Source organism: Equus quagga, chromosome 13 (genome assembly GCF_021613505.1).
Source record: "Equus quagga isolate Etosha38 chromosome 13, UCLA_HA_Equagga_1.0, whole genome shotgun sequence".
Taxonomy (NCBI): Eukaryota; Metazoa; Chordata; class Mammalia; order Perissodactyla; family Equidae; genus Equus; species Equus quagga.
In genome coordinates, this window is record NC_060279.1 from 11,722,489 (window position 1) to 11,741,675 (window position 19,187).

A 19,187-nucleotide genomic window follows, 5' to 3' on the forward strand; every position below is an offset into this window, starting at 1 on the left:
GCCCTCCCCATCAAGATCCCATGTACACTGAGATAGGGTGTGGGGAAGAGCTGACATCAGATTCTTGGCTTCTCATTGTTGCTAACAAGCTGTAAAACTCAGGCAAGCATGTGAACTCTCTGGATCTCAGTACCGTTATCTGTATAATGAGGCTGGGCTACATGCTGAGCAAGGCAGTGTTTCTTAAACTATGGATAGCTATCCACATTTCACATAGTGACCCAGTACATATCCCTGTGTGCGCACACATAAGCACAAACCTCCACACTCACGAGTGTAACTGAAACATAAGTTTTACAAAACAATAGTTACTATTGCTATGTGTGATATACTCTGATATTTTCTATTCTATTCTGTTCTTTCTATTCTATATCATTCAAAAATTGCATGTTGTGGCCAAGCTAATTGATTTCAAGACCAGCAATGGGTTGGGATTGGAGTTTGAGCAACACTGGTCTTAGCACCCTCCTCGCTCTAATATATGGGATTGTAATGCCGACAGATGCTTCCCGAGGGCTGCTGTCACCAGGGCCTTCAGTCAAATATCCCTTCTGAATACTTTAAAGAAAGTAGCTTTCACCTAGAAGCAACATGCTTGGAGGCATTACCACATTGGTCCTCTTGGCTTTCTGGAGAGGCTGGTAACACATCATAGTTGGCAGGTAAATGCCTGAGACCATGGTGGTTGTACATCTTTTGGGGTCCCATGGCAGCTACTGCAGATTTGGGGTGAGCTCTCTGACTCCATAATCTTTGTGTCTGCCCTCCCTACAGAGGGCCAGAGTCAGGTCAGGCTTAATTGCTTTGTAGTCTAGGTACCCCAGATTTCCTTTCAATGATTTCTTTTTAGTGCCAAGAATGAAAGGTTTGAAAATTTGGCCAAGCCTCAGGCCCATTGGTGCCCTCACCCTGTACTTTGAACTTTATGTTGATCATAGCACCTATGGCACTAAGCAATACCTATTAGTTTATATATTGGTCTCCGCAGTAAACTATGAATTCCTTAAAAGCTGAGACTGATTTTTATTCAGCTATTTACGTTCAGATCTTATCAAAGTAACTAGTGCATAGTAGATACTCAACAAATATTTGACAAATTGGCTTAATTGAATTTGTGAAACAATTTCAGACAGAAGCATCTTTGGGGTTGTTGACCTTGTTCTATGCCGGCTGGACCAGACTCCAGGAAAGAGGGTACCCATCATCAGAGCAAGTGCTGCTTGGGCTGTATTACTTTAGGATAAGTCCTGTGGGAGTTTGGGAAAGACAGGAAGTTTTCTGTCAGGTATCCTGTCTTTCTTTTTTCTTTTGGTTTTCCAGGCCTTTTCTCTGCTGAGAGCCCAGGACCCCTCTGGTCCATCTTTTATGTCTCAAGGGATTTGGAAAACTAATTCACCCTGTGGTGAAGGTGTTATTCCTTCCAGGGACATTTAATAAAAACAAGAAGCATCAATTCAAAGGAATTGTAGACTTTTAATGTTGAATCTTCAGTTAGCTGATAGCCTAATAAGGGAGGTATTTGGGGATAAGGATGGAGGGCAGTGGGAAGGGTCTTCTCGTTGTGCCGAAACTCCACCACAAAAGTGGTTGTCTTCTCTACTAGCCTGTAAAACCATCCCAAATTATATTTTTGTGATATAGATGTAGAATCATAAACCAGGAGACCTATTGTCTGTTTGGCATACATTGGTCCTTGGTTATATATTGTTATGCATTTTCTTCAAAATATTTCATGCATGTTCATCTTCTCCCCCCAGGGATGCAGAAACACTCCATCAGTGCACGCAGATTGCTCCGGGTTCATGTTTGTCTGAGGGGACCAGAGCTCAAAGCAGCCAATGCAGCATCAGGAATCAGCTGGCTCCATCATGGTGCAGTGCTCGTTAGCAAGGGCTCCGCACTGTGATAGAGGCTGGGAACGTTCACAGGAGCCAGGCCACTTGACTGTCCCTCTTCACAGTCATTCTACAGCTGGTAGGAGCCTCACAGTCTACTTGGGCCCCAAAATTCCCAACATGCCCCAAATAGGGATTTCTTTTTGGTTACCACGCATCTTAGTCGAAAATACAGACTATCCTACTTATTGCAAAATGTCTGGTGACCACATGCTGGTCTGACACTTGATTCACAACATAATCAAAAGTGCTGGCTCTGTCTGTGACTCACAAGGGCTGGGCCCCTAACTGGCTTTGCTGCCTGAAGGAGAAAGAATGAGCATCTCTTTCATAACCTTGGCAAAGACTGTAGATCTTGAGAAGTCAAGATAACTTTGTTCTTTGATCAGACATTTACTATTTGCTGGCTAAGTGACAGACACTATAGAAAAGCTGGAGATTCAAACAAGGCGGGATAGTCCCTGTCCCCAAGGAGCTGATGGTTAGTGGGGAAACAGAACTGTGATGGTATACTGTGGTACACCCCACACTATCTGTGCGGATTAAATGCCATGGGAGTTCTGAAGTTGAAAACATTAGTTTTGCTTGGGGATGAGTTTGGAGCTGCCTTCTCAGATAAGGTGACATCTGAGCCGGGCTTGAAACATGAAGTTTAGGGAGGGAGGAAGAATTTGCATGAACAAAAACAAGGAATCATGAACATGTCTGACATGTTTGGGAAATGTCGAGCTGAGTGTAGATGCAGCATAAGATGAGCAGGGTAAGGGCAATGATGGGAAATGAAGTAAAAAATGTAGGTAGAACCAGATTATGACAGGTGATGAATGTCAAAGGAAGTTATTTGAATTGATAAGAAGTATACTTGAGAAAAATAAAGGTTGTTCCTTTTTATGTAAATAGCAAAGATCAACATCAAAAAAGCACAGTATTTATTATTATTTTTAGTCACTTAAAAACTTTTCTAAAATAAAATATGTGGTAGTGGTTATTTGTTTTGCTCCCATTAACATCATTCTGCTTTGGGAAATGCAAATATTCTCAAATTTTTGCTTGCTGCACTTGGACTTGATTTTCTGCTTGGTTTCATCGGATCTTATTGGAGGAGGAAAGTAAGATCAGAGAGATGAAATGATTTAGCAAAGGTCACATGAGAAAGTGGCAGAACCAGAAGAGGAGCCAAGGTCTTCCATCCCTAAGTCCAGCGCTTGTCAAACATAGCTGACCCCAGGCTCTTCTGTTCTGGACAAGTGTGGTGGGATGCCCACAGGGTGCTCCTGCACACCAAGCATGGAACCCTGAGTCAAAATGCCAGGGGGTCCAATGCGTGAGACTGGAAACGGCAAGCTGTGAGACTTGAGAATGAGGAATATCTCTAAAACGAGAGGGTAGAGTCAGTGTTGCTCACAGGGCATGGATGACACAGCGTCCAGCGCTGCAGGTCTCACTGGTGCCTTGCACAGGTCATGCTTAGATGGTTGCAGAGCTGGCTTACACTCTGCCTTTTCTCCTTCTTTCCCTGCTGTCTCTCAGCTCAGGCAGGATTTCTGCCTCTTCAGTTGCACCTCAGATTCTCCAGTGAGAGTGAAGAAAATCTTTTCTCTATCTTTCCAGAGTATAAAATGATAATAGTTGTTTTGATGATGATGATGATAATGATGATGATATCCTGAGACTGAGGGAAGTTAATTTATTTCCAGATGTATAGTTAGTTAGTGGCAGAGTGCAATTTGGATCTCAGTCTCTATAACTCCAAGATCTGCCATAACCATTACCCTTCCCTGCAGCCCAAATGTGCCATCAAATGAGCCCAACTGACGTGGGGCTCTGGCCCACACCCTACGTAGCTTCTTAGAAGAGTGAGTGTGGGGTGGGGTGGTACTGAGGCTGCTTTCATGTTGAAGAGCTGTGTAAAGTTGAAGGTTAGCTAGCTCAGACATTTCTCACATCACTATCATCATCATCATCAAGTAATCAAAACGATACCTTAAATGTGGTTTGAGCTTTCTGGTTTCCAAAGCATTTCCATATAGATACTCTTATTTAGAACCACTTGACTTGGTAGATAAAGTGGGTATTATAGTTAAGGAAACTAATCGAGAGTTAAGCAGGAAGTGGGAAAAACTGAATAGATTAAAAAATTTTTTTATTATAATCCATAATAAAAATATATTTTATATTGTGATCTAGATTATAATGCCCTCTGCTCTATTCTATTTATTTCATTGCATTGCATTTTATTTAAAATATTAGTCATAATCCAATAAGTTAACTTCATGACATGCTAACCAGTTGAGACCGTCCGTTTGAAGAGCACTGGAGAAGATCTTTTAAAGTCTCTCCTATTCCGATGTGTTATGGTTCTATGAGATAATAGGTGCAAAATCATGAATTCTTCACCAAATATCAAAACAAAGTTGAACCTTGAAGGAGAGCGAGGACAGTGGCCTCTTGCCCTACCCCACATCCTTCCCACCCATCTGATTTTCAAAGGTAACCACTTTCAAACTCTTTTTTCCCCTTGATGTTTACTTTCTCATTTCTAAGTAATGTTCTTAGTCTGTTCGTTTTTAATTGATCAATTTTAGACATTAGTTGATAACTTCTTGTTGCTTATCTACCAATCCTCTTCATTAAAATGTCAGGCTAACAGATATCAGTGGCAGCTCTATTGCTCCTGAAGCTGTTGGAGAGTGTGGTTTAGGTATGATGGGTTTGTGAATACTGATCTCCTGAATACAGCAGGTTTCATCTTCAGTCACAGGCAATACTGCCTCTCTTCTCAGGGGCAAAATCTGGAGCATGACAGCAGAGCAGAATACATGCTGTCTGCAAGCACAATGATCCCAAAAGAGAGAGGTTAGATATACTCTGTTCTTGCTCCCAAATTTACCATTCAAATAATCTACTCCTCCTCTGAAGACGAAGGAGTGAGAACTGACAAGTGGCCGAGAAAGCTTTTCTAGGTCACGTCATCCACAGGGAAACTCACAGCATGGGAGACACACTGACGTATGCATCCATCTAAGTCCTAAATAACAGTTCAAGAGAAAGCCTGCTTCTCTGGGCCCAAGGCAGGAAACAGAACTCTGAATAGCTGGTTAAAGGAACCAGAAACATCTCCACTCTTAGTTAAGGAATTTTTTTGGTCATTGGCCTGGCTTAATATTTCTCTTGAATTGTGTTTTACCACTCAGAAACTTACTACCAGATGCTCAGGTCTGGGAGATCCAATTGTTAACATCACTGCATAAAATTAAATTAAATTTTAAAAACCACACAAATATTAAGACAAAGCTATGGATATGTCTGAACATGAATTAGACTGAAACTTAGACTGAATAAGAATGCTAAGCCCCCAAATTTCATTACATAATTCCCCAATCGTCTAAGGTGGGGAGTGGAGTCTATTCAGCTCCACCAACTGATTTCAGCATTGCTGTTAGAGCCCAGACCTGGAATGGAATCCTGCAGCTGACAGTGAATTAGGGCTATGTGTTTGGGTTTTATCTGGAGCCATAGACAAAATCTTGGACTCGTACTTAAAGATCTTACTGCAATGGGAGGCCACACACAACTCATAGACACAATAGCATTAGGCGCTTCCAAGTTAGGCTTGAGAAATTTGGGACTGGTTTAATCACATGGCCCGTGCAAAAAATGATACTGTCAACAGAACAAGACTCTGTTGCATTTTCCTGACCCTTTGAGGTTTAGATCTGCAACCTGCATCAGCAAAACTCTTGGCATTTAATTCTATTAAAATCAAAGAGCCAAATTTCTGCCTCCTGTTACATGAGCACAGTTCTTACTGACGTCAATGAAAGCTGTGCATGCATAACTGAGGGCAGATTTTGGCCTGGACTATAGACATATGAGAACTGGCACACCACGCTCACATGAAAACTCTGTCCCACCCGGCCTTCTGATAACCGGCCTCCTCCTTTGTATCTCTCTCTCCACATACTGGAGCTGGGCCTTAACCCAAAACACAAATTAGAAGCATCATCTAACACAGAAATCTAAGGGGATGCAAATTTGATGTAGATGTGGCAAAGGCCACCTGAACGGGTAATCACCTCACTGCAGATTTCACAGACAGCCTGTGGGGACCTCCCCGTGAAGCACACTCAGTGTGCTTTCCAATGGATGCCTTTAATAGAGAGGAGGAGGAGGCCCGTGTGTGCTTCCACCTTGCTGTTTGGCTTTTGTCCTTGGGAATGCACTGCCTACACCAATCAGACTCCTGCTGCTGCGCGAGGAAATGTTTCCTGTTCCAGGGCCTGGTGCAGTGGCTGGGACAGAGGAAGCAGCCTAGCAAATATCTATGGGACCAATGGATTTCATAAGGCAAGAGAGAGTAATAATAGCTCACAGTTACACAGCGCTAACTATGTGTCAGGCACTGTCTTATATATTGAATGATTTAATCCTCCCACGCTCGATCATGTAGGCTTACTATCTTATAAATGGGGAAACTATATAGAAGTTAAGAAACTTAGCTAGTTAGTGGTGGAGCTGCAATTTCCATCCAGGCAGCCTGGCTCCAGAGGTCAGGCTGTTATTCACTCCGCTAAGCTGCCTCTCAGTTCAAATGCAGGAATTGTTTATTAGTAATTAGTTATTAGTCAAATACTGTTTATTGATAGTTGGGCAATCCTGCTGATAAAGATGGAAACATTTCGCTAGTAAGAGCTGGTCAAGAACTATTTGTGTGATCTTAATTGAAAGATCACACAAAAAGATCACACAATTGAAAAAAAAACAATTGAAAAAGTTTTTTTTTCCATCTGGACAGTTTTTCTAAATAATGGGAGCAACAGCGTAACCTCCTGGACTAACTAAGCCTTTCGGTCTCACGGCAGCTTTGATATTTTTCAACAGAAAGGGAAGTGAATTTTGCAGTGAGTTTTGAAGATAAATTTTTTCTGTTTTAAATTTTAGATTGGCACCTGAGCTAACATCTGTTGCCAATCTTTCTTCATTTTTTTCTTCTTCTTCTTCTCCCCAAATCCCCCCAGTACATAGTTGTATATTGTAGCTGTAGATCCTTCTGGTTGTGCTATGTGGGCCACCACCTCAGCACGGCCTGGTGAGCGGTGCCATGTCTGCACCCAGGATCCGAACCTGCAAAACCCTGGGCCACCGAAGTGGAGCATGCGAACTGAACCACTTGGCCACAGGGCCGGCCCCTGAAGACAAATTTTATGTGTACCACATTTAAAGAAATTTTAAGATTTCACTGACCATTACCTCCTTCAACTGATTTTTCTGGAGGCACTTTTTTTTAAAATTAAATGTATCTAGGCTATGCATTGGCAATGTTAGGATTCTCACAACTGCTTTTTAACGTGGATCATCTTTTCTCTTATGAGAGCACATCTGAAGTGATAATTAAGTTTGATAGATACATATGATTTGACACATAAATATTCACTTTATGTGGATGCTTGAGGGACACAGCTGCAACTAGAAGATGGAAAATTCTCCCTTGCTCCAAATCCTACAGGCAAAAACGGGAAGAGGGTGACCCTCTCTAAGAACTTATCAGGCCCCCGTAGCATGCGAACTGAACCACTTTCTGAGCTTTACTTTCACTTTTGTATTGCTCAGAGTATATCTTCACGAGGCCTGTGGTTTAGCAACAAACCTGCTTTCTCACCCTGGGCACCTCATTCTCTTTGGTTTCAAGTGGAAATTCCTTACTTTGTCCTCCTCCACCAGGAACCTAAATTTCCTCCTTAGCTTCTTGCTCACGGTGTCATCTCAGAGCTCTCCCTTTGTGATGGTGGGCAAATGATAGGCCACAGGAGTCTAGGAAGAAGTCAAATTTTGCTGCTTCCCTTGACATGAGGAAATTCAAGAAAGGGAGCATGAGAAGAAAGGAAAGTGGGGGTTACTATTTTGGCGATATTGAATTTGAAACGAGGGTAAATCATTCAAGCTGTTTGGAGATTGAGGAATGTGACTTGTCCATGGTCATGTGACTCATGAGTAACAGACCGAGGACAAGAATCCAGAACACTTAACCCCCAAAACCACAGTCCCCTCATTCCAAACATCCTAAAACACATCATAGGGCCAGGAAGGCTTTTTTCATAACTAGACAATGAGATTTGCATCTATGTCCATTAAAATCCTATCTCATAAATTCAGTGTGGTTTTTACCTGCACTTAGAAATATTGCGTTATGTTGGCTTTCTCCAATGTCTCTTCAGCAATGTGTTTAAATACAAAGTAGATTATATAGTCCTCAAATGTTGTCTTTGACTTTTTTTAGAATACCTCTCAGAGAAGAACATTTTCAGATCTCATTTCAAAAATTTCAGAGTTACTCCGTAGACTTTTATTAGGGGCTAGTCAGACCACCTAATGCAGGTTTCATTACCACAATATCCCTTAAAAGCGATCATCAGCTTCTACTGACCTACATCCAGGGACATTTATTACCGCACAAAGCTCTTGAAGAGTTCTACTTATTAAAATATGTATAAATTATAAAGACTAAAAACCTGACTCTTAGGAGCTTTGAGCCACTAGTTCTAGTTTTACCCTCTGGAGTAGATATTTCAAACTGGGGCTCTATGGGGAATCCCTTTCAAAATTGTATTTTGTTTGGCCTACATCATGTTTTTAAAAATAACGAGCCAACATTGAAGAAATTGAGGGATTTCATATAAAAATAAGGTTTTCTGGCTCTTCTTGAAAAAGAAAGATATTATAACATTGCACTCACATTCCTACAGGGCAACAATTATCTGGACCTGAGTGGGGACTCCCTCCTTTAGGTGGGGCATAAGTTCTCCAGTTCTCCAGAGCCATCCACTTCCTATGGATTTCCATATCCTGTGACTGAGTGTTGCTTGTCATTAATTATCACGCATGCATGATTGTTTTCCTAACATCTGGCTAGCTTCGTTCCCTTGTTTCCTTTCTGAATCCTGTAGGCACATTTGTGACCCCCAGAATTAGGCAGCACAGAGTAAATATGTTCCCTCCTCTACATGAAAGAGATGTCCTTTTTCCTCTACATGTCTTTAGTCTTCCTTTTTGTAAGGTACTAAGTTTCAGTTCCTTTAACCATAACTTGTATGGTATAGTTTCTAATGCCATCACTCCTCTGGACGCTACTTTAATTTGTCTAGGCCCCTTTAAAAACATGGTACCCAGAACTGAACACAGTGGTGGAAAGCTGGAACCATGGACTTCTACGATCTTTTCCAATTTGTCAATTATAGGTGTCTTCAGAATCTGGTAATCATCATAGGTTGAATGGGAAGGGTGGGCATTTTCTGTTTTGTTTGCATAGCATCTTTTTCCTGGACACGGCACTCTCCTCTTCTCTGGGAACTGCTCCCTGACATGCTCCACTCTGGGAGTTGCTGACTGCTTATGAGACCTTGGCTACAGATATTCAGGGTGGGCACAGAGATTCAAGCCAGGACAATAAGAGATTTTTCCTCGGATTTTTCTAACCAGAGCTGGAAATTTTGGTTTCTGAGATTGTAAGGATATAAATCTGAAGCTTCAGGTGGCCAGCCTCCATCCCGGTTGGAAATGCTGGTCAGAAAGAAACGACCACACAGAGAGCAGCAGAGAGAGCATCACAAGAAAAAATCCCAGGTAGCATCACTGAAGTCCTTGGTTCTAGTCATCTCTAAGGTTGTCCTTTCCACATTTTGTTTTTTTAATCCAGTGTGTTCTTTTCCCTTCTTTCACTCCCTCCATCTCTGCCCCCTTCTTCCCCTCCTTTTTCACTTCTCTCCTTTCATCTTTTCTTCCTTTGAAATTTTTTTCTATTTATTTATTAAGATAAAACACAGGACTTTACTATTTTCATCACTAAAGACAGGTCTTTGCCAAACAGGGGAGTGATTTCTGATGGTGGGGAGGGGGCCCCTACTTGCCAGCAGTGAGTGGGTTTCACAGGACCATGATAGAGTCCCACATAGGAACATCTTGGAGATGGAGCCATCCTTGTTGACTGGCTTGGACTTCCTATCCTTGCTGCTCTTGGGGACCTGGGTCCACATCTCCCTCACGTTTTGCAGCACCACATTGTAGTGCCTGTCAAAGGCCTTCATACGGCCCAGGAGCTTCTCGGTGCAGCAGTTGATGAGAACTTGGGTGTTGTTCTTAACCGACGGTGTGAGCACGGAGGGTGGACCTGTGGTAAACTCCTCTTCCTCCTGCTTCTGCAGCTCCTCTGGGGTCATCTCACTCTTTCGCTTGTTGAGGACGCTCATGGTGATGGTGGCTGCGCTCTGGGGTCACTACTATCTCGTCCGTGTTGCTTCTGCCTCTAGAAAGAGTCTCATGCTAATTTAAATTGCCTTTCTCTAGCTGGCAACCAAGCAAAAAAAATCTTACCTAGTGTATTAGATGACTCATAGATGCATGACTGCATGCAAGAACAAATGACTACCTGGCCGAATGAGAAACTGGTTTCTCACTAGGAGGGACCGTAAATTTCCTATGATTTCTAGTCCACAGCGATCAGTTTGGAATTATATGTTTTGGAGCAATAATTATGTACTAAATTGACTTCAGCTATATCTTATTAAGGCTTGTATTTAAAGAATAGTAAATTAACAGTAAATAATGGTTAAATTTAATTGATTAGAATTTCAGGGTAGGTGGCTAGTCATGCCATGGCGTCAGAATAGATAACAACTTAATCTTTGCATATTCAGGATTCTGCCTCATACTTATTCTAAAGACTAAAAAACTGCAAGGCAATTTATCACACACATTTTGCGCTAGTGGTTTTGAGCTCATCCTTGGGCCAGAAGACATACATTTAAACAGATCTTAGTGAAGAAAAGGACAGGGTTGTTTTGATTGCTCTGATCTCTACTTCTGTGGAGTACTTAGAATCCCCGACATTTGACTTTTAGCCCAGATCTGGCTCTCAGCTGGGGAGGGGAGACAAGGGTGGACAGCTCCTCCATCAGCTCTCTTCCCTAATGCTCCCCTCTCCAATTCACAGAAACAGGTGCTGAGGCTAAAAAGACCCGCTGTGAAGACGAGAACTTGCCTAACGTTGGCCTTATCGCACTCCATCCTTCTGGACAATTGGCCCAGTCAGGCTTTAATATATTTTGTGCATAATAACCTTTTGGGTCTGTGAGTAGGTTTCTGTCCCTCTCCCAGCTCGTGGTAACTGAGCAAATGCTTGCAACATTTCCCTGGGTCTGAGTCCGTGCTGTGTCCCTCTGTGTGTATGGATGGACGTGTTTGGAGAGCACCATGTTCTTTCAATAATAAATGAGAACACACTGCTCTAGGGTTGAAATGTTTACACCCCTTTGCAATTTAATCAGAAATAAGAATCTGAAGATAAATGAGTGTGTGTGTTTAGATGCACATGGATAAATGTACTCAAGTCAAGGGAAAGGTGACACTTGAAAATTTTCACATTTAGAAATACGTATATGTATGGAGAAAGTTGTGAGGTTTTGTTAATTCAGTAAAAATAGGATAATTTTCCAGATATTCTGTTTTTCCTCCAACTCCCCCAAATTGGAAAAATTTCCTATATGTCCTTTCAATTCCAGGTATTTATATTTCAAAAATAAGAAAAACAATGGTTTTAAGGACAAACCGAATTAAGCGTAGTATATTTTTGTATTCCTAAACAAAAGGAAAAAGTGACTTTAGATCTGAAAGGATACAAAAAGAAAAAAATTTTCAGTTTCCTTACATGTTTTATTTTCAACCGCTTTTTCACCATAAGTTAAGTTTTAAAGAAAATTTATACCTCTAAATATGTGGTCATATATTCCTAACCTAATGACTTAGTTCACACCTGATTTATGAGGTTTATACTGTCTTACAATAGTAATTGCAACTTGTACCTATTTATCTCAAATCTCTTTTGACCAACAACATGAATTTAGAAAATTTCTGGCTGAGATTAGATACATTCTGTAGCCGTGCAATAAACTAAATATAACCAGTTCTTACTGTAATTAACCTTTGTTAATGACTCTATACCAATTTTGTCTAACCTATGTATGCAATATACATGTACATAAACCATAGTTACTGTTGACATCAGCAATATCAATTGGCTAATGCCTACATGTCCATGACAAATCATCCTGAGGCAGCTCATTTAAAATATTGACTAATATGTGCTTTATTTTCTAATAGTCTGAACAAATTACTTTTCCTTTATAGTATATTAGTATTTGGAAGGCTGCTGGGTTAGCATTAACTGGCTATTGTCAACCTTTCTAATTTCCAGATGTTAAGTGTAAAATATTATATTTTATAACATATATGTTATAAAACATATAGTAAAGAAATACACACCCATTCATAAGACTGAATCCAAAAGTAAAGCACAGAAGTAGTAGCAGCAAATTCCCAGAGTTGATGGAAAAGTCTTTTCTCACAGTTTTATCATCTCTAAAATATTAGTTTTAATGTGGCTTCTAATAAATATCTTTCTATTTTTCAGTTATCCCTGCTAACAATCTGTTTCTATTATTTTGAGTGGTAATTACAAACAAACAAGGAATGAGAGCTCTTTGTAAGGAAATCTATGATTGCTGCAAAATCCTTCTATGTGAAGCTGTCCCTTTTCTCCTTCATCCCCATCTCTGTCCCTGGGGCCACTCTTCTCCAAACCCCGAAATCACATCCTCATCTCTGTCCAAATGGATGAAAAACAAAACTACAGGAACTTAAAACAGGAGCAAATAAGCTAATAATGAACTAGTGTACCCCTTGGCATTTGTGAAACCTTTTCTTTCTTGCTAATGTAATTTTCCAGGCAGAGATGGGGAAGCCTTTCTCGAGGTTATGTCTGTACAAATGGTTGTAGAGGAGCCCAGAGACTTCATTTCATTCTTTGTAATAGTCAGAGAAGAGTGATTGCTTCCTTGACTTTGTGGCTCTGATCATTCCTTAAGTGGTTGAGTAAAAAACAACAACATGTCCCTGGAGGAGAGCTTTCTAATGGTTTTTCTGTGGTCCATGGCCCCTGGGGTGCTCACCATCCCAGCAGGTCACCACGGTAATGCCACACTCTTCAGCCTCCCTCTGAACCTTTTGTGATAGTGACGCCAACATCTCATTTATAAAATTAATGCACTGTGGTCCAGCTTCACATTTGCTAACAAAGGCAATCTTTTGTGGAATAAATGAGTGAACAAGTGATGAACACAGACGAGCATAAAGAATAAATTCTGGTGGAAGTTCTCTGTTAAGTCTGGATGTAGCTGTTTTAAAACATAAGCAAGACTAACACTTATTGTTGAATGTAGGGATATCCTATTAAGCAATAAAGAAACCATGTTAAGTTTTATTAATCTCTTTTCTTCAAACATCTGACTCAAGACATACTAGCTGTCTGCACCATCCTTTCAGAAGTCTAACCATTTGTTTGAGAGCATTAGAACAAAGTGATGATGCTTCAGACAAGGTTCTTGTCCATGTTTCCCTAAACTTAAATGATATTAGTGAAAGTCCATGTCTGACATTTGATGTGGTACAAGCAACTACTACATAGCTATGAGAATAGAAAGGGATTTAGTTGTATCCTCAGCCATTCTTATGTACTTACGCTTTCCCTGAAAAGGTTAAGATAATCAATATGGTAAATTATTGATTAATTTTTTCTTGGAAAAAGTTTTTTGTTGAGTTATGCTAAATAAGCTGTTTGTATTATTCTTAATAGTCTCCTCACCTTTACCCTGCTCCACTCTCAATGAAATAGATATTGTATCTGGTCAAGCTTTCAAGTAAAAATCAAATCCTTAGGGGCTGGGCCCGTGGCCGAATGGTTAAGTTCGCGCGCTCCGCTGCAGGTGGCCCAGTTTTTTGTTGGTTCGAATCCTGGGCGCCGACATGGCACTGCTCCTCAAACCAGGCTGAGGCAGTGTCCCACATGCCACAACTGGAAGGACCCACAATGAAGAATATACAACTATGTACCGGGGGGCTTTGGGGAGAAAAAGGAAAAAAATAAAATCTTTAAAAAAAAAACAAACCAAAAAAACAAATCCTTAGATATATTTCAGGTGGGGTGAGTAAGGCACTAGGACAACACCACATAAACCACCAAATAAAAGATAGACAAGCCCGGTAGAAGGCTTGTGCACGGCATCACAGACTAAGTTGTTTTTCTTTCAAACAACTTATGTAACATCCAATTGAAGCATGGCCCATTCTTCAGTCTTCCAAAGTTAATTGTGTGGCTTAATTACCAAAAGGCTTTCTCACATTCAGTTGCTTTGAGAAAAAGTGGTTCAATGTAATCAAGTGTCTACAGAGTCTGTGTCTCAAATTTCTCTTCCAGGCTTGTCAATAAAATTGGCTTATGTCCTGAGTACAAGACTCCAGTGCTCTATATGGCTAAACACGGGGGAGTAAACATATTGTATTAGTTTTCTATTGCTGCCATAACAAATTGCCACAAACTTAGTGGCTTAAAACAACACAAATTTATTACCCTCCGTTCTATAGGTCAGAAGTTTAGTGCAAGTCTCACGGAGTTACACTGGGCTGAAATCAAGGTGTTAGCAGGATGTGTTCCTTTTGGAGGCTCTAGGGAAGAACCCATTTCCTTGTCTTTTCCAGCTTCTAGAGGCTGCCCACATTCCTTGGCTTGTAGTTCTCTTTCATCTTCAAAGCCAGCAATGGCTGGTCAGGTCTTTCTCACGTTGTATCACTCCGACACTAACTCTTCCTCTGCCTCCCACTTCCACTTTGGAGAAGTCTTTGATTACACCGGGTCCACCTGGATAATCCAGGATAATATCCCTATTTTAATATTGGCTGATCAGCAAACTTAATTCCATTTGCAGCCTTAACATAATTTGTTTCCATAATTTGTCATGTAACATAACATATTCACGTACCCAAGGACTAGGACATAGGCATCTTTGGGTGACCATCTTTCTATTCCCCACATGAATATACATAGAGAAAGAATTTCAAGAGATGCTTAGTTAGTATCATGAAAATTTTTAAAACTTAGCCATAGGGGTAACTGCGAAACGTCCCGACTTTCACAATGAGAAGAAGAGCTTCTTAGTCAATATGTTCATTATTCTAGCGTGAAGTTGACCTTGTTCTTGACTAAAGGGGCCACTATTTCAATACTGCGAAGTGAGGAATTCTTGGGAGAGTAGTGTCTGTTCATTGTAAGGTCTAGGCACAGGCCTTCTGGAAAGTTATTTCCATGCTCTCAGTCTCAGAAGGCAGATGCTGCAGAATGCCTCTTCAGATAAGGAGCTGGAGTAGCTTATCAGTGGCAGGTTTTTTTGTTTTTGTTTTTTCTTGCTGAGGAAGATTTTCCCCGAGCTAACATCTGTGTCAGTCTTCTGCTACACTGTATGTGGGTGGCCACCACAGCATGCTGACCAGCAGTGTAGGTCCATGCCCAGGATCTGAACCCGGGAACCTGGGCCGTCGAAGTGGAGTGCATAGAATTTACTCCCTACGCCACAGAGCTGGCACCCTGTTTTTGTTTTTGTTTTTTACTGAGGGAGATTCCCCCTGAGCTGACATCTGTTGCCAATCTTCCTATTTTGCTGAGGAAGATTTTCCCTGAGCTAACATCTGTGCTCACCTTCCTCTATTTTGTATGTGGGTTGCTGCCACAGCATGGCCACTGATGAGTGGTATAGGTCCCTGCCCGGGAACCGAACCTGGGCTGCCGATGTGGAGTGTGCTGAACTTAACAACTAGGCCACCTGAGCTGGCCCTCAATGGCAGTTTGTGAGGGAGAAAAATATGGCAGGACAGGAGCTGCACAAACAAGCATTATACTCTGTTTGATTTCTGGGGTCAGTGTATCATGAACTAAATATCTCTCATCTGCGTGGAATGAAAAACCACAGCATCAATGTCAGGACCTAAGGAAGTAACCTGAAAGTTGCATTTCATATTTTTCTCTTTTCTTCAGCTTGATCTCTGGAAATTGTGAAGGATTTCCTGAGTGGGTCTGGGAGCTCATCATCGATTGATTCTCTGATCTCTGTTAGGGTCTTTCTGGAATGTGGTACCATATCTTTACCCTTGATGATACTCTGGAATATTGCTGGGGAAATTGGTTGACTGGCATCAGAATCTTCAGTGTATCCTAAGGAGATAATTCTTAAGAAGTCATTGGGAAAATAATAAATACCTATGACAAAATTTAAACGGCACAAAAAGGGGTAAGATAAGAATATGTCTCTAGCTCTAGAGCCCTATGGTCTGTTCCAGGGAAATATTTTCCTGAATATTACTTTAGGTGCATCCATTTCCTATGCATTCTTTTAGACTATTTCTATGCAAATACTTGCAGGTATATAAATATATTCTTCTCTTTACACAAATGAAAGTATATCATAAATACTAGTCTGAATCTTACTTTTGTTCACTTAACAATATGTTTTGGAGGTTTCCACATATCAGCAGATATAGATTCCCTTTGTCCTTTAAATGGCTCATAGTAGTCATTTAAGCACAGCCTAGGTGCAGCTCCAGGATGGAAGTCATGTTCCAATGCTTACCTACATTTCCTGAGGGGTCAAGCTTTTCGCTAGGAGCTAATCCAAGACAGAAAAGAAGATGCTATGTATAGGAGTACAGTAGATTGTATTAATGTTTATGAAATATTTTAATTTTTTCCTATGGTGTCTTCCCTGTGGAAGGATTTTATATCCTGGCTTGTTGAAGTAATGCCTGGCCATGTAACTTGTTTTGGACAATGCAATATTGGAAATGTCTCATCTCCAAGGCAGAAGCTGTAAGGGCCATCTTATAATTTGCCATATATCTTTCCCCTCTGTGGTAAAAACTGTTTAAGTCCCAAATGGGTATCACCCCTTCTGTTGGGTTATGGAATGAAGATGACATGGGATAGAGCTGCACCCTGTAACCCACTCATAATGGATGGGTACCACGAGTGAGAAGAAATAACTGCTATCAGGAAGTCACTTGGAGCCACAGAATGATCTAGCCTATCCTGCCTGATACAGGGAGCAAACCAAGGAACAAAGAATGTGAACATTTTCAATAAAATAGTCCTTCTGATTGTAAAATGGCCTCCCAGTGACCCTGTCTTTTCTAATTCCTTCCTCCCCAATTCATTAAGTCAAATGACCAAAAATCCCACTAATAAATAATACAACACAGTACTCCTTGAGATTTTTAACATTTTCATCATATTTATTCATTTTATCCTATTTTCATTTTATTTTAACCCTTCAAAGGCTATTCATCTCTAGATCAAAGTAATCAATATTTTTTTGCCTTAAAAACAAACAAAAACATATCGAGGACAAAGTCTGCTTCTGGCCATGATGGAGTAACTGGGTTCAGACTTCCCTTCCCACAATAAAAATCTAAAAAACAGAACAAAATATGTGAGGCAATTGTTTTGGATATTGGAAAACAGGCATCACAGGACTGTGATTTCTGAAATAGAGAAACCAGTGAGGTGAACCTAAGATTGCCCAACTTTATGCCTGGAGGCACTTTCCTCACCACAGAGGGGTATCCCAAACAGGGCATTGCAGAATTTCTAGGTTGCAGAGATAGACACTGGAGTTCAGCAAGGTTGAGGTGACTGGAAATATCAGGACAGAGTATTGGAGAGGAGGGAGTTGCACAGGAAAAGAGGATCAAAAATTTCATAGGGATTCTCTTGAGTCAGTGGTTGAATACTTAACTGTACACGTGTAGGGAGAAATGCCCCAAGGCTGGGCAAAAAATGATAAAGTTGTAGCTCATACAGGGCTGGGAGATATTCACGTTCCGAGCAGCTAGAGTGGAGAGTCCTTGTTGAAAACTTGGGGCATTTGCTGGAGACCTCAGAGGGGTCATGCCTTAATAGTGGGGTTAAACTAGCCATAGAGTAAAGGCTACCCAAGACTCACTTTACAAAGCTTAAAAACAACCTTCAAGGGGCCAGCCCGGTGGTGGACTGGTTAAAGTTCCTATGTTTCACTTTGGCGGCCTGGGGCTGGCCGGTTTGGATCCTGCGTGTGGACCTACATACAGCTCATCAAGCCACGTTGTGGCAGCATCCCACATACAAAACAGAGCAAGATCGGCAATGGGTGCTAGCTCAGGGCCAATCTTCCTCACACACACACACACAAAACAAGCACAATCTTCAAAAAGATCAGGTTGATCTTCAAGTAATGTAAGTCTCTGTCAGAACAAAGTACATCATTCTTTAAAGGAGGACCACAAATCCAGCATTCCACAATGTAAAATTAATGAAGTTCAGCATTCAATAAAAAACTATGAATCATGTGAAAACAGGAAAATATGATTCATATCCAGTAGAAAAATAAGTCAAAAGAAGCATATCAGAAATGACAGAGATGATGGAATTAACAATTATTTTCAAGCAGCAATGATAAATATGGGTAAGTACATAAAGAAAAATATGAATATAATGAGGATAAAAATGGAATATATCTAGAGGAACAGAAACTCTAGTTGTAAAAAATGAAATATTCCAGTGGCTGGCCTGGTGGGATAGCGGTTAATTTTGCGTGCTCCGCTTTGGCAACCTGGGGTCTGCAGCTTCGGATCCCGGGCGTGGATCTAGCACTGCTCATCAAGCCATGCTGTGGCAGAAACCCATATAAAATAGAGGAATATTGGCACAGATGTTAGCTCAGTGACACACACACACACAAATCGAAATGAAAAAGCACTGTGTGGAATTTATAACAGATTAAACATTGCAGGAGAAAAAAAATAGTGAATTTGAAATCATAACCATGAAAACTATCCAAAATGAAGTATACAGAGAAAAAAACTGGAAAAAAAAATGAACAGAGCCTCAGGAACTTTGGGAAAAAAATTCAAGCAGCCTAGCATATATGTAACTGGTGTTCCAGAAGAATGAGGGAGGATAGAGAAATATTTGAAGACATAATGGCCGAAATATTCTAAATTTGACAAAAACTGGAAGCCCACAGGTCTGGGAAGGTCAAGGAATTTCAAGCAGGGTAAAAACACAAAGAAAAACAAATTAAGACACATCATAAACAAATTGGTAAAAACCACTTATAGAGAGAAAATCTTAAAAATCAGCCAGAGGGGAAAAATCAAGTGCTATGGATTGAGGAATATGGTGATAAAAATCACCACAGTTTTCTCACCTGAAACTATACAAACCAGAAGACATGGAACAACATCTTTAAAGTGCTGAGACTAAAAACAAAAATAAAAACAGAACAAGAAAAGCCAGCAAAGAAAAGCACCCTGTCACACCAGAATTCTAAATCAAGCGAACATTTCTTTCAAATAAATGGAGGTGAAATAATGACTTTTCAG

The 19,187-nt window shown here is 40.7% G+C and overlaps 1 pseudogene; it reads right to left on the reverse strand.

The window, feature by feature from the left end:
• Positions 1-9,791: 9,791 nt before the first annotated feature.
• Positions 9,792-10,138, reverse strand: LOC124251550 (small nuclear ribonucleoprotein Sm D2-like; annotated as a pseudogene).
• Positions 10,139-19,187: the final 9,049 nt, after the last annotated feature.